The sequence below is a fragment of the Neoarius graeffei genome, chromosome 19 (assembly GCF_027579695.1).
Source record: "Neoarius graeffei isolate fNeoGra1 chromosome 19, fNeoGra1.pri, whole genome shotgun sequence".
NCBI classification, from domain to species: domain Eukaryota; kingdom Metazoa; phylum Chordata; class Actinopteri; order Siluriformes; family Ariidae; genus Neoarius; species Neoarius graeffei.
In genome coordinates, this window is record NC_083587.1 from 6,061,536 (window position 1) to 6,075,470 (window position 13,935).

Consider the following 13,935-nt stretch of genomic DNA (forward strand, 5'->3'; position numbering starts at 1 on the left):
GTAATGGTTACTAAGTGATATTAATTACCTTTGATTAGTAATTATCAGGTATTACCTACTAGCAAACAAGAGATAATTTTACCCAATTTCAATGAGAAAGTAGCTGTTGAATAGATACATAAATGTGAGGTAAATTTTACTCAATTTAAGTATTTCATAGCTTTTTATTTCAGTTATTTTATACTCATTATATGGAATTAAATCTACCCCAAACAAGTCAATCCAAACTGTTACCTCAGATTTATTGGGTAAATTCTATACGGTAGGTTACTTTTTTCAGTGCAGGAGCAGGTGAAACTGTGGGTCTTGGTAGTCTGGTGATTACTGCACATGTCTTGTACCGGTAACTCCTGAAACATGGTTCGATTCTTGCCTTGGGTTTTTCACCCTCACTCCTCTCTCCCTGTTTTCTGCCAACCTCTATACCAACTACTGTTAAACAAAGGTAAACTCGCTCAAAAATAAATATTTAAAAAAAAGTGACTCTTGCAATGAAGCACTGTGGACTTTTTAGTGTTACATGTAGGTCCTGCTTTCAAATAGGCTAGACAATATTAAATAGTGGCAATGTTGGGATGACTGAAAACAGACCTTTTTTTGCTTATAAGACTTTACTAACTACTGAAATCTATTACAAGTTGAATGTAGCCACTGATTACTGTTTCATGAAGTAGGCCTTATAGGTCATGCTAAACAACATGCTTGTGATGAAAGTACCGTATAGCTTAATTGTTTGAATCAGTGTGTCATTCGTTCTTTCTATTTTCAAATGGCAATCAAAAATCAAAAAATGAAAAAGTGACTGGTTATTTTGTTATTTGTTTTTATTTTAACACAAAAAATGAAAAAATGACTGGTTTTTCATATTTTTTTATAGGAGCCTAAAATTGAAATGAAAAACAAGTCTTTTTTTTCATTTTTTGATTGCCAATTAAAAATGGAAAGAACAAATGATACACAATCTGTGTATCCTTCGTTCTTTTTTTTTCAGTAATACGCAATGACTCGGCCAGGCCCTTTCTTTAGTGTAATAAGAGACAGTAGAGAGGTTCATGCCATTTGTCTATTTTTATTAAAATGTACCGGTACAGTATAATCACAAAACAGTATCGTATTTGAACCGACAAGAGACAGTTACCGTATCATTTCCCACTATGCCCTCCTTTGTTCCTAATAACCAGATTTATCACATTATTAACAATAATAATAATAATAATAATAATAATAATAATAATAATAAATCAATATAAAACCCCGACATCTACAGAAGATTTTCAACAAATAGGGGGCAGGGAAGCTCGCACACTCCAGCAGCGAGTGATCTGTGATGAGATGATTTTGAGAAGAAAAAAAAAAAAAATGCTCAACACCAGCAAATGTGGATTAAAGCAGAAAATTGCGTTAGGTAAAATCATTTTCGAAATTTTAGAAATCATTACATTCTTGTTTTTTCAATAAAAATAATATTTTTTAACTTTATAATGCTTAGTTACGTGCTGGGGCTCTGTCAGTCATTGATAGCCCAACTAATCACAGCGCTGTGGTTCTTTTCCTGATCCATGGCATTGTTTTTTTTTCTTTCTTTGTTGATAATCTGTTACCGTATGTGATAAACACGGTTCATTAAAGGATATGGGACATGAAACATAAAAGCACGCTATATCAGTTTCTTTCCATTAAAAATATGAATTAATTGCATCAACAAACACAATCTATTAAATTCAGCAAAATCGTTATATTCGTGATTATATGGCATTTCTGCTCGACTTCCGATATGCATTTTTTGCAACCGGAAGAGCCACTGTCACGTGATCATACGTCACAAAAACTTTCGGGCACAGCACAAGCGGGTAGATGAATGGATGACAATAAAATTGTTTTTATAGTTTTTAAAGTACATTGGACATCATACATTGGACATCATGGTGTATTGTGCTGCTTATGGTTGCAATAATTCCAATGGGAAATGCCCTGGAGTAAGTTTTTTTGCATTCCCCAAGGACCCGAAGCTGAGGAAAGTGTGGGCTCACCTGCACATGCGCAGTAGGCTTCGCACATGCGCAGTAGGCTTGGTAGGACAAATCCAAGCGGTAGGATAACTTTACAGAACACCTGTTGAAAAAACTTTGCACCTACTGTTTCCCACAAACTGTGTTCGGACCATTTCACTGAGGATTCTTTCAACATTAATACTCAGGTACTGAGCAATATTAATTCATGAAACATGAAACAGGAAGTATAAGGATGAGAAGAAAAAAAAAACCAGTTTAAATCGGGAAGCTGCGCACATTTGCGCCAGGCTGCACAAATGTGCGCAGCTTCCCGATTTAAACTGTTTTTTTCTCATCCTTATACTTCATGTTTCATGTATTAATATCACTTTTTTTTTTTAATCGGATCTGCGCGATTCAGCCGTGAAAAAGACGGCATCCACCGAAAGGCGCGCTGTTTGCATCCCTGCACGGAGGCCAGGGGACAGGGCAGGAATATTTTTGTTGATATGAGTGATCCGGTGCGATTTCGCAACCCCCCTGTTGAAGACCTCTGCGCTAAGCGTCTGAAAGCCGAGGTAAGGATTAGTATTATAATTTTGGGTGTATCAATTATTGATTATCATAATTCTGACTCGTTTCGCCATTTTGAATGTTTTCATCTCGGACTCTGGAAGCATTGTATCTCAATCAATCTCGAAAAATATCAGCAAAAAAAAACTAGCTTGCAACGGACTTTAGCTAGATCTATGATGAACTTTCAATGTATGATACAAAAATAATACTTCTTTCAACAGATCATTAGCCTTTGAGCAGAATTGTTTTTAACTTACCAGGAAGTGTTATCGAGCCGACAGCTTTCAGTTTCATGGAGACTGAATGAACTCTCACTCTCAGAATCATCTGACCCGTCAGAGTAAAGACAAGATCTATGTTCATGTGAATTTCCAGCTATCGGTTCGAATTGATAGGGTCTAACTTCACATCTCTGTGAAACATCGGGAATGTCACTGTCGATGGTGTCCATTTCGGTAACCTGTTTACATTAGATTCCCAAGCACTGGCTCCTTGGAAAGTTTTTGTGACATCACGGGTCACATGACCACCTAGCTAATTAACGAATCCTTGTTTTACGCTGATGTATAAAAAAACTTGAATAATGTGGTGATTTTCACATTTTTGACGCCCTGCAGTGATTTAGATAGCATTTCTTATGTCCTTTATACATAATTATGCCCAGGTAAAAATCCATGTCCCATATCCTTTAAAAGGCCCAGAGATTTTCACTTCTGCTGCATGCCCCCTCCTCTCTGCAAAAATTGTGTATTCCTCTCAAGGTGCTAACTGTCTCCATTGTATTGTGAACAGCCACTCCACCCCCCACTGAGGTTGCTATTCATGAATGGTAATTTGGTTTTAGGTTACACCCCAATTTCAATGACAATTTACTCTGCCAAGCTCACAATGTCAGAGGACTGGAATTAGTGCCCCAAAAAACACAATTTCAGCTTGGAAAAACTACAGATGGTATAACTTCAGGAAGAAAAACATTTATTTCACACTAAGAAAAGCAGGCTCACTACACATGGAGGCTATACAAAGCACAGAAATGTAGCATACAGTTGTCCCATCTAGTAGTTTTCACATTCCCATGGTGAGTCTTTCCTACGGTACATTTGCCACAGGTGTATTTGTGGCAGCGTACACAAAGTTCAGTGCTTCTGTTATTATTGCAGGGTATGCCCACCTGGCACTGTGTCTTTTTATTCTGAGAAACTTTCATCTCACGCTGCTGTTTGTGTTCTTCCCCTTGTGCCTTTTCCTGCAAAAGCCTGTTTTGAAGTTCCTCTGCAAGCTCCAGCATGAACAATTGGCGACTTTCTTTGGATCCTGTACATGCTGTGTACAAGACGTGCATTTGTGACAGCCATGTCAAGCAGGTTGTAAAACACAGCCATGGGCCATCTCCGTGTTCCTGCATGCACCGAGTAGTTGTGTAATTTCTGGTCCATGATATCAACACTGCATTTGAAATGGTTGTAATCAACAACAGTGTTTGGTTTTTGTTTTTGGGTGTCCACAATTTCCACTTTCTGATGCATGGTGCTCAGAAGACAAACAGATTTCTTTTTTTTTTGTTGCAAACACCATCAGCAAGGCACTTCCAGATGTGAACACCTGTGTGGAGTACAACTGGCGCCCCGAGGTTTCCTTTGCAGTTGCTGGTAGCTCCTGACAATTTTTGTTGATGGTGCCAAGCAGAGTTGTTTTTCGTTGAAGAAGCCTGTTAGCCAAAGACATAGAGGTGAAGAAATTATCCATAGTTACAGTCCTTCCCTGGTCCATACGGTAAATGGTTCCATCAATTTCAAAACAACATTCTCTGATAGCCTCTCTCCCGTTGGACAGGTGGGATCTTTTCCCAAGTAAGGGATGGCATCACACATGTATTTTGTGTCCAGATCTGCTGCAATCCAAAACTTGATTCCAAGCTTGTCAGGGTTGGATGCGATGTACTGCAGAAAGGGACAATGAACCTTTGAAGGAAATAACTGCTCATGCATGGTAACATGTTGCCCTGGACTGTAGGATGACACACAATTCTGAACAAACTCCTGCCAGATGTCTGAAATTGCTGCAAATTTGTCCGTTTGTATGCGCTCCTTGCGGGTGTCCTTGTTGTCGAAGTGAAGGTACTGCTTTATTTCAAGAAAGTGGTTATGGGGCATTATGGCTTTGATATCTGGGTTGCCGAATCTATTGGCCCACATGAGTTGCATGGCACCAATGTAGCCCTTGGCAGCCCTTTGAAAAAGGATTGCGAGGAACGCCATCAGCTCGAAGACACTCATCTGCCAGCTGGGATTTGTTCTATGGCCCTCCTGGACTGTGCAGTCTCTGATGGCCAACAACATGCTGATATCCAACAAATACAGGAAGCTTTGAAGGCGACTCGTGATTTTGCGTGTTGCAAACTCTGTTGGCCCTCCAGATCCATTGAATGCTGTCTGTGGAGTTTCATGAGCAGAAAAGTCTCCAACTTCATGGTGGAACCACACAGTGCCATCTTTTGCCTTCTCTGTGGATCCAGGTGTTATGCCCACATCTGCAACTTTGTTTTTTTTATTACAAGGGGGGTTGATGTGCGTTGTGTCTTCCTCCTCATCTGATGTGGCCTCCGTGTCTGAACTGTCCTGCTCAATCACATACTTGGGTTAGGGTTTCCGGAAAGATCCATGTCCTGGCCTAGGCCAAGGCCGTGTTGTGCACTGTCCTTCCCAAGCCCCATCCTCAATGCTCCACAAGTGCCTGGTCAGTACCCCCATGTTATATTTGGGTTATTATTCCATTATTATTTGAGGCTAGGTTTTGGGCTAGGGGTTGGGTTAGGGGTGAGCTCAGGTTGGGGTTAGATCCAGGATTTGGGGTTAGGGTTAGAACTGATCCTTCTTGGTTGCCTTGGTTGTGACATTGTGAAGTCTGGTTAGGGTTAGAAACAAAGAGGCTATTTCTCAGGTAACACAATAATTAGGCTTCTTTACACAACAATGGGAGGCAGGTAATGGTACGTTAGACTTATTCACAAATTTGGGGGGGGATTTCATTGCAGACTAAAGTCTGCACTTTGGGCCTTCTAGTGTTAAAAATATGCTGTTAACTCAAAACACTTCTTATTCATTGCAAAACGTTTATTTCAGCGCTGTATACAGGTATTGAGCACACAATGTGACCGCTTTTATGCGGTAGCCTAATAATAATAGAACAACCCGAAAATTGCAGGGTAACCCCAGACCTGCGCAAGTGATGCGCTACTGGCAAAAGAGCCAGCGACGTATGAAAAAACCCACACCTTGGACCAAATACATATTATTTTCGGCACGCTGCTCCACCAGTCTGTAATGGTATTTTTCATATGATTACATTAGTGTAAATGTGGTCTTGAGAAAAAAAAAAACATGTTTGCAGACCTTTTGTTAAAATCGCTAAAAGTGATGTTGTAATATTGAAACAATGGGTCTTACAGGGTAAACTACAGTATGGCGTCTAACCTTTTGTAATGCATAACAGCTCGTTTGGCTGGAATGCGCAAGCTGCCCTACCCCCCATTCAGTGAAAAGGGACCATTCTCACCTGTAATATGACACTCTGGCCAAACGCTGTCAGGGTTTTACACACACATACACACACAGGACAGATAGAGAAAGATTGAGAGAGAGAGAGAGAGAGAGAGAGAGAGAGAGAGAGATACAGATAGACAGAGAGATAGACAGACAGACAGACAGACAGACAGACAGACAGACAGATAGATAGATAGATAGATAGATAGATAGATAGATAGATAGACAGACATGTAAGGGGCTCTGCATGCTCTTGCAACAAGGCTTTTGCAGATAGCTTTTCGCAGACAGTTGTAATTTATCGTTGAGTGGGGAGTAATAGGTGTGCGCGATGTTATTCACCGCCACAACACAAGGGGGCGCGAAGTCGCAAAATCGCTAGGAGTAGTTGGTGGGTGTGGTTAGTGGAGTGTTTATCCTCTGGTTACTTATAATGACTAGAACTGGAGTCATATAGATGTACGTACTTCCTCACTTCCTCGATCAACCGCTCTTCGTGCTGCTCCATCTTCGCTCATGTTTTTAAAAATGGCGGTCGTGAAAACAAAACAAACCCGGAAAGTAGGGAAGCGGAAGTGCGTGTACAGCAGATGTAGAGTGGACCAATCAGAGCCCTCTTGTCTGCAACGCTGTCTGCGGTGGTCACAATTTTTGGGAGGTGCGCGCAGAGCATCTGCGAAGGGGGGGGCTTCGCAGACGCCATCTGCGAGGACTGGGTTGTCAGCATAAATTGGCCTTAAAGCTTCAGCTGCGCATGCCGCCTGGCAACACGCACCCTCGCTATGTGCGCTAGGTGAAGGATCGGTCAGTGGAGAGCTCAGCTAAGCTCAGCATGTTTAATTCCCCAAGCCAATGACAAGAACTTTCGTGAGAAATAACGCGAACGTCTGCATCATGCGAGATTTGCGGGCGGGAGCGGGACTGAAAATCATAATTCTTTGCGGGAGTGGGACTGAAAATTCTGTCCCGCGCAGACCTCTACAGAAAACCCAGAGTTTCCCTCATTTCAGGGTTTACAGACTCAGAGTCATGGCCGTAACTACCATTGAGGACACCGAGGTCATGTCCTCGGTATTTTTTTCAGAAATTTAAAATTGGTCTATGCTGAATTCGAGCAGTGATCAATGTAAAACGCAGCATCCACATCCACATGTCATCTGTATTTCCCCCCAATAAAATTCACATTTGTCTAATGTAATCTGAAATCTCTCAGCCTCTATCTCTATCGTTGTCGTGTCTAACGCAGCGTCAGGCGACGTAGCCTATACTAGTGTCGGCCAGGGAAGTTGGGTTTTGGATAAAACAGGCAGGGCGTAGTCTACGCTCTATCACATATGCCTACCTAACCTAACGTAGGCTAAGGCCGAATCCCATTTCACCCCTTGGACCAACCCCTTAGCCCTTCCCCTCCATTTTGCGCGTTCACGTGAAGGGGTAGGGGTATCCCAATCCCAGTTAACGCGGAGGGGGAGGGGAAGGCGTAGGGCTTCTGTACCCCTCCAAACGGAGATTTTCCTGGAGCAGACTCCGAACGAAGGGGTTTGAGTGATTTCCCACAATGCCATGCGGATTTCAGCGAGATTTCATGCGTATTTCAGAAAGATGGCGGTTCCCGCGGCGAAAGATTGTCATAAATGTATTTTCTCCATTATTTACGTGTTTTAAGTTGTTATCCAGAGGAAACACGCCGCTTGATTCGCTTTCGAGCTGAGAATGAGCAGCGATTTCTGAAATCCAAGCTGCTGCTAAAAAGCTTTGGGAGTGAGTATTGTTTTCGGTTGCTTTACTGCGTACGTTTTGTTCTGTTATTCTCGCTTTTATTGTTTACATGAGTGTTCTGACACCTCATTCTGTCAGATGTGGTGCACGAAGCGCCAAAGATATCCCATTCAGTGGTGTTAGTTAACAAATCACACCCTGCCAGCAGAGATTTCTGCCTCTGGCTCTGACTGTAGCGGCTGGTCGCAGCCAATGACGCGTCGCGTTTTGCTAACGTAAACGCTGACGGAGGTACGCGATGACGTATGCGATCGTTGAAGGGCTATCCCAATACGTAAGGGTTGAATTTCAAGCCCTATCCCTTGTAGCTCAGTTTCAAGGGGAAGGGCCAAGGGGAAGGCGGAGGGGAAGGCGGAGGGGTAGGGGTAGAAATTAGAATTGGGATTGGGCCTAATAGTCACATCGCATTATAGAGCTTTACCCGAGTGCAAAATGAAAACGTTGCAACAAACTAAACTAAGGTTTGGACAGCAAACAGAAGAGCAGGGAAAGAGAAGGAGGGAAGGTGAGAAAATATCTTCAGTGCAGTGGCAGACCGTTCAGCGGTGTCATGCCAACTTTCCAAGGGGAAACGTTTCATTGTCATTGCCTATTACATTTTAGTTAGCATTTCGAGAAACATTCAAAACTACGTTGTCACAGGCAGCCCTGTGCAGGGCTGACTAAACGGGCTTGTTTGAGTAACTCTCTTTCTCTCATAACTCTCTCTTTCTCTCTCACTCACTCACACAGACACACACACAAATAATACACTCTCACACACTCTCTCTAATACATAGTCTTCACACAGAACTAATACCCCTACATTCTAATGTAATTTAAGATAATGAAATATAAATATAATGCCAATACTTCAGGTAGCTGAGCAATACACTCAGTTCAGTTTTGACTTTTATGTCAGACAAAACTCCACAGTTATGATGGCACAGTTTTAGAATTGTTGAAGTAAATGTGTTATGAGCCAAACTTACATTACAGGCAATGGTGAGAACACTGTTTCAGAGAATGCATGTAAATGGATCTCAATTCAAGACAGCCAGATAGACTGATGCCTTTACATTACTGCTCAGAATGTCTCTACACATACAGACACCCACAAATAACACACAAACTCTCACTCACTCTCTCTCTCTCTCTCTCTCTCTCTCACACACACACACACACAAATTATAAGGTGTAATACTAAAGCTTACAATTCAGCAATTCACACCCTTTCTGTCATGTGTATGCTGCAATGTAAATAATGCCAATACTTTAGGTACTGTAACTGGTACTTTACGTATGCATATCAGTTCAAGAGTTCACTACCTTTCTACTTTTATGTCAGATAAAACACCACAGTTATGGTGCCACAGTTGTAGAATTGTTAAAATAAATGTGTCCACCACCAAATCTATCCTTGGTTTGTTATTTATTTATTTATTTATTTATTTAAGTTGTGCCGGGGGGGCCTTCGGTGCTGTCAGCCATGCTTGACCTCGGTATTTGAAAAATCCTGGTTACGGCCCTGCTCAGAGTTTTCACTAAACCTGCTGTGTGTGTGTTAAAAAAAAAATAATAATAATAATAATATCAGACATTATGATCTTGGAAAACGCTTTAGTGATGAACAGTTACAGACAGTAATATGTTGTGATATTATGCTATAAAATATTTTTTATTAGGCTATATATTAAATTATATATTAAATTTATCTTCAGCGGCATGGTGGTGTAGTGGTTAGTGCTGTCGCCTCACAGCAAGAAGGTCCGGGTTCGAGCCCCGTGGCCGGCGAGGGCCTTTCTGTGCGGAGTTTGCATGTTCTCCCCGTGTCCACGTGGGTTTCCTCCGGGTGCTCCGGTTTCCCCCACAGTCCAAAGACATGCAGGTTAGGTTAACTGGTGACTCTAAATTGACCGTAGGTGTGAATGTGAGTGGTTGTCTGTGTCTATGTGTCAGCCCTGTGATGACCTGGTGACTTGTCCAGGGTGTACCCCGCCTTTCGCCCGTAGTCAGCTGGGATAGGCTCCAGCTTGCCTGCGACCCTGTAGAAGGATAAAGCGGCTAGAGATAATGAGATGAGAATAACAGACTGTACTCATATCACAACTGGTTTATTTCACCATTGGAGATCAGATCACACAAGACATGCGTTACATGACTCATTTTAAGGATTTAAGTAGGGTATTTAAAAGCAGTGCTAGCGGGACTTCGTGGCTCAGGTGGCTAAAGCGCCATACCATAAATCCGGGGACCCGGGTTCGATTCCGACCTGCGGTCATTTTCCGAGCCCTCCTTGTTTTTCTCCTGCTCATTTCCTGTCTCTACACTGTCCTAAATGAGTTTGGATGTCTGTAAACCAATCAGGATGCTCTTTGTCTAGCATGCGCTACATGAACAGGTGCACACGCAATCTCTCTCGCTCTCCCTCGCACACTCCGTCATATGCACGATGCAGACATTAATGTTTCGCGTGCACGCTCTTGCTCGCTTGCTCTAGATTCTGGGAGATATTCTCCAATTTGCGGCCATCAGGGAGCCACTATCAATATGCGGGAGACTCCCGGAACTTCCGGGAGACTTGGGATGTCTGCACTAGACAGTGTTTATGTAGAGAGCATGCGCACTTCAATCAATCTATCTATCTATCTATCTATCTATCTATCTATCTTTTATTTCAATATATATATATAAACATATTCAAACTCGCTGTATGAGCGCATTAAAATCTTATGGCTTTTTAACTCACGGTGAAACTCCTCCGGGTTGAATTAACTAACTGAAAACAGCTGTTCTCAGCGTTTGATAAACCTGCTTTGTGAAACGGACAATCACTGCGCCTCCCCGTGGAAAAATGAGGGATAGCAGCTGGTTTTCACACAAGCTGCTTAGGGGCGTCACCAGTCAGGACTGCACTGACTACGTCATTGTGGGGGATAAATTATCTGCACTGACCAATCGGCAGACAGTCACGAACCAGTCAGGGGACGGCCAAGGGCCTGCAGAGGACCAGTCACGGAAACGTGGAACAAATTCAATGGCTGCAATGGTATACACCGTTTTCTTAACAATTAGGTGACAATGGGCAAGCCTAACAATCTGTGTTTCTCTCTCTCTCTCTCTCTCTCTCTCTGTCGAGTTACATATCACTCCTGAGATACAAGTGATGTGGACCTCTCCTGCTCTTTGGACCTGCCTGGTCCATCCTGATGCCTTATGTCTAGCTGGAGTTCTCATCACTTTGCACCTGCAAGGATGACCCATATGTACAGCGCCTGATCCATCCTGATGCCCTACTTCTAGCTGAGGTTCTCGTTACTTCTCTCCTGTGGAAGATGGCCCCATATGGACAATCTAAATATATAATTTAGGACTGCAGTTATGATCCGTTTTGCACTCAAGTCTCCATCAATGAACAGTTGATAACATCAACAAAATAAACTTCATGTTAAAACTCTGAGTTTCCTGGTTATACAATTGCATTTTTTTGACCATATCGGACACACTTATAGAAGGTATAGAAGGGAGTTATTTATAATCATGCAATTGGTCATCATCCAAATAAAGATGGGTTCCCTTTTGAGGTCATCTCAAGGAGTTTTTCTCTTTCCACAGTCACCTCAGGCTTGCTCATCAAGGATACATTTATTAAGTAATATATTTAAAATCTGTATTTTTCTGTCAAACTTGTTTGCAACAATGGCTATTGTTAAAAGCATTATACAAAAATCAAGTCAATTTATTGGACAAAAAACTGCACTGAAAACACAACCTCCTTGATAGAGGCAATAACCATGCTTTCCAATCTTTCTTTCTCCACATGAACTCAGCTAAATCATGATCAGTTATGACATGATTAGGATGACCCTCAGTGAACAATCTACACTTCTCCGAGGTGTAACTTTTTTTGTGAACAGAAGACAGCATGGCGGATGAAGAATAGCAGCGAGCACACCAACAGCCTGATAGAAGCATCAAGGCAGTAGAGATACAAATCACTTCTGGTCACAACTTTAAGAATAAAACCAGAGCAAAAACAGGACGCAGAGCTTTGTGAGTTGGGCCTTTAGCCTTGAGTGAAAGTAACAGGTTTCATTGCTGCCAGAGCTAACTGTTAGACACAGTTCTCTCTCTCCAAGGATCAGAGGCTTAGGGCCTCTGCATGCTCTTGCGACAAGTCTTTCGCAGATAGCTTTTCGCAGACAGTTGTAATTTATCGTTGAGCAGGGAGTAATAGGCATGCGCGATGTTATTCACCACCACAACGCAAGGGGGCGCGAAGTCGCGAAATCGCTAGGAGTAGTTGGTGGGTGTGGTTAGTGGAGTGTTTATCCTCCGGTTACTTATAATGACTAGAACTGGAGTCATATAGATGTATGTACTTCCTCGATCAACCACTCTTCGTGCTGCTCCATCTTCGCTCGTGTTTTTAAAAATGGCGGTCGTGAAAACAAACCAAACCGGGAAAGTAGGGAAGCGGAAGTGCGTGTACAGCGGATGTAGAGTGGACCAATCAGAGCCCTCTTGTCTGCGACGCTGTCTGCGAGGGTCACAATTTTTGGGAGGTGCGCGCAGAGCGTCTGCGAAGGGGGGGGGCTTCGCAGACGCCATCTGCGACGCCATCTGCGAGGACTGGGTTGTCAGCATAAATTGGCTTTTAGAGCTCAACACCATACGATTCTTCCAGTAGCGAGATCTCCAGGTTTAGGAAAACATGCCTAAAATAGTCCGCTATGATTTCATCCATTTTCATTTTCAATGTGTAAAGCTTTCGGCTTAACATCCTGCAGAGGGGATGACGCTGCCTGATTGGTTTATATATAAATTTAAAAAAAAAAGTCTGTAAGAAATCAAGCTGAGAAATAAAAGCTGTAATTGAGAGGAAATCGCAATTTAGCAAAATTAATAATAATAATGTGATGGAAATTAACTTTAAGTGAAGATTATTTAAATACTTTCAATATACAACTAAGCAGGTTAGCCAAACTACAGATCTCTCCTGAGTGGATAAGTAGTGCACTACCGAGAGTGCACACAGCATTATTTCAGACTGAACGGAGCTCACTAAAACAGTAAAGTGGAGATATATTTTGAATTCAACCACACACCTTCAATTTAACTTACCTCAGGGTTTTAAATCCTCAGAGCCAGACACAATAACGTGCTTTTATTTTTATAACTCGACGGGCTAAAGCTGTTCAGGGGAGTAGCGGTTTTTTCTTCTCCAGTGTTTTCTGTCGGTTGGAGAAGCAGCTACTGAACGCGTTACCGCCACCACCTGGACTGGAGTTTCAGGGTGGAGGACGCCTATCCCAACTCAACCCTTACACACTTCTACTAACAACAATTAAAATGTCGTTTTAAAAAGTGTAATATGACATGCCTGGACCCATTTGGTTGTCTGTGCTGTTTTTTTTTTCTGCTAAAATTCTCTGTGGCTGGTTTGCTTCCAGTGGAACTAGTGCAAAGCACAAAGTGGGCAGAATAATAAAGACTCCTCCAAGGCACAGAAAGCCTGCATCTATTTGAACTGCTGCTCATGTAGCATAACACTTCCCTACATATGAGCTCACAGACACTTGTTGCTTGACACCCCTCCCTTCCTGACTTTTGACAATATCAGTATTTGAAATCACAATTTCCAGATGACAAGGTGAATGTTTTTCTATTGCACCAATACCCAATCAGCTTTCTATTAAAATCTTGATGTCTACAAACAGTATCTGTCCAAGGTGATATTTAAACAAATATTAGGGATGCTGTGTGTATATGTATAAAAGTATACCCTGGAGGTATACTTTTAGGGTAGCATGTTGGTGTGGTGGTTAATGCTGTTATTCCACAGTAAGAAGGTTCTGGGTTCAAGCCTGGTGGGAGGGGCCGTTTTGTGTAAAGTTTGCATGTTCTGTCTGTGTGGGTCTTCTCTGGGTGCTCTGGTTTCCTCTAAAGACATGTAATTAGGTTAACTGGCTACTCTAAGGCCAAGTTTACATTAGACCGTATCTGTCTCGTTTTCTTCGCGGATGCACTGTCCGTTTACATTAAAACGCCTGGAAACGCTGGGAAAC

The 13,935-nt window shown here is 42.3% G+C and overlaps 1 pseudogene; it reads right to left on the reverse strand.

Moving 5' to 3' along the window:
* The window catches only part of LOC132867682 (zinc finger protein 345-like), a 116,171-nt pseudogene extending 103,090 nt beyond the window's left edge, over positions 1-13,081 (reverse strand).
* Positions 13,082-13,935: the final 854 nt, after the last annotated feature.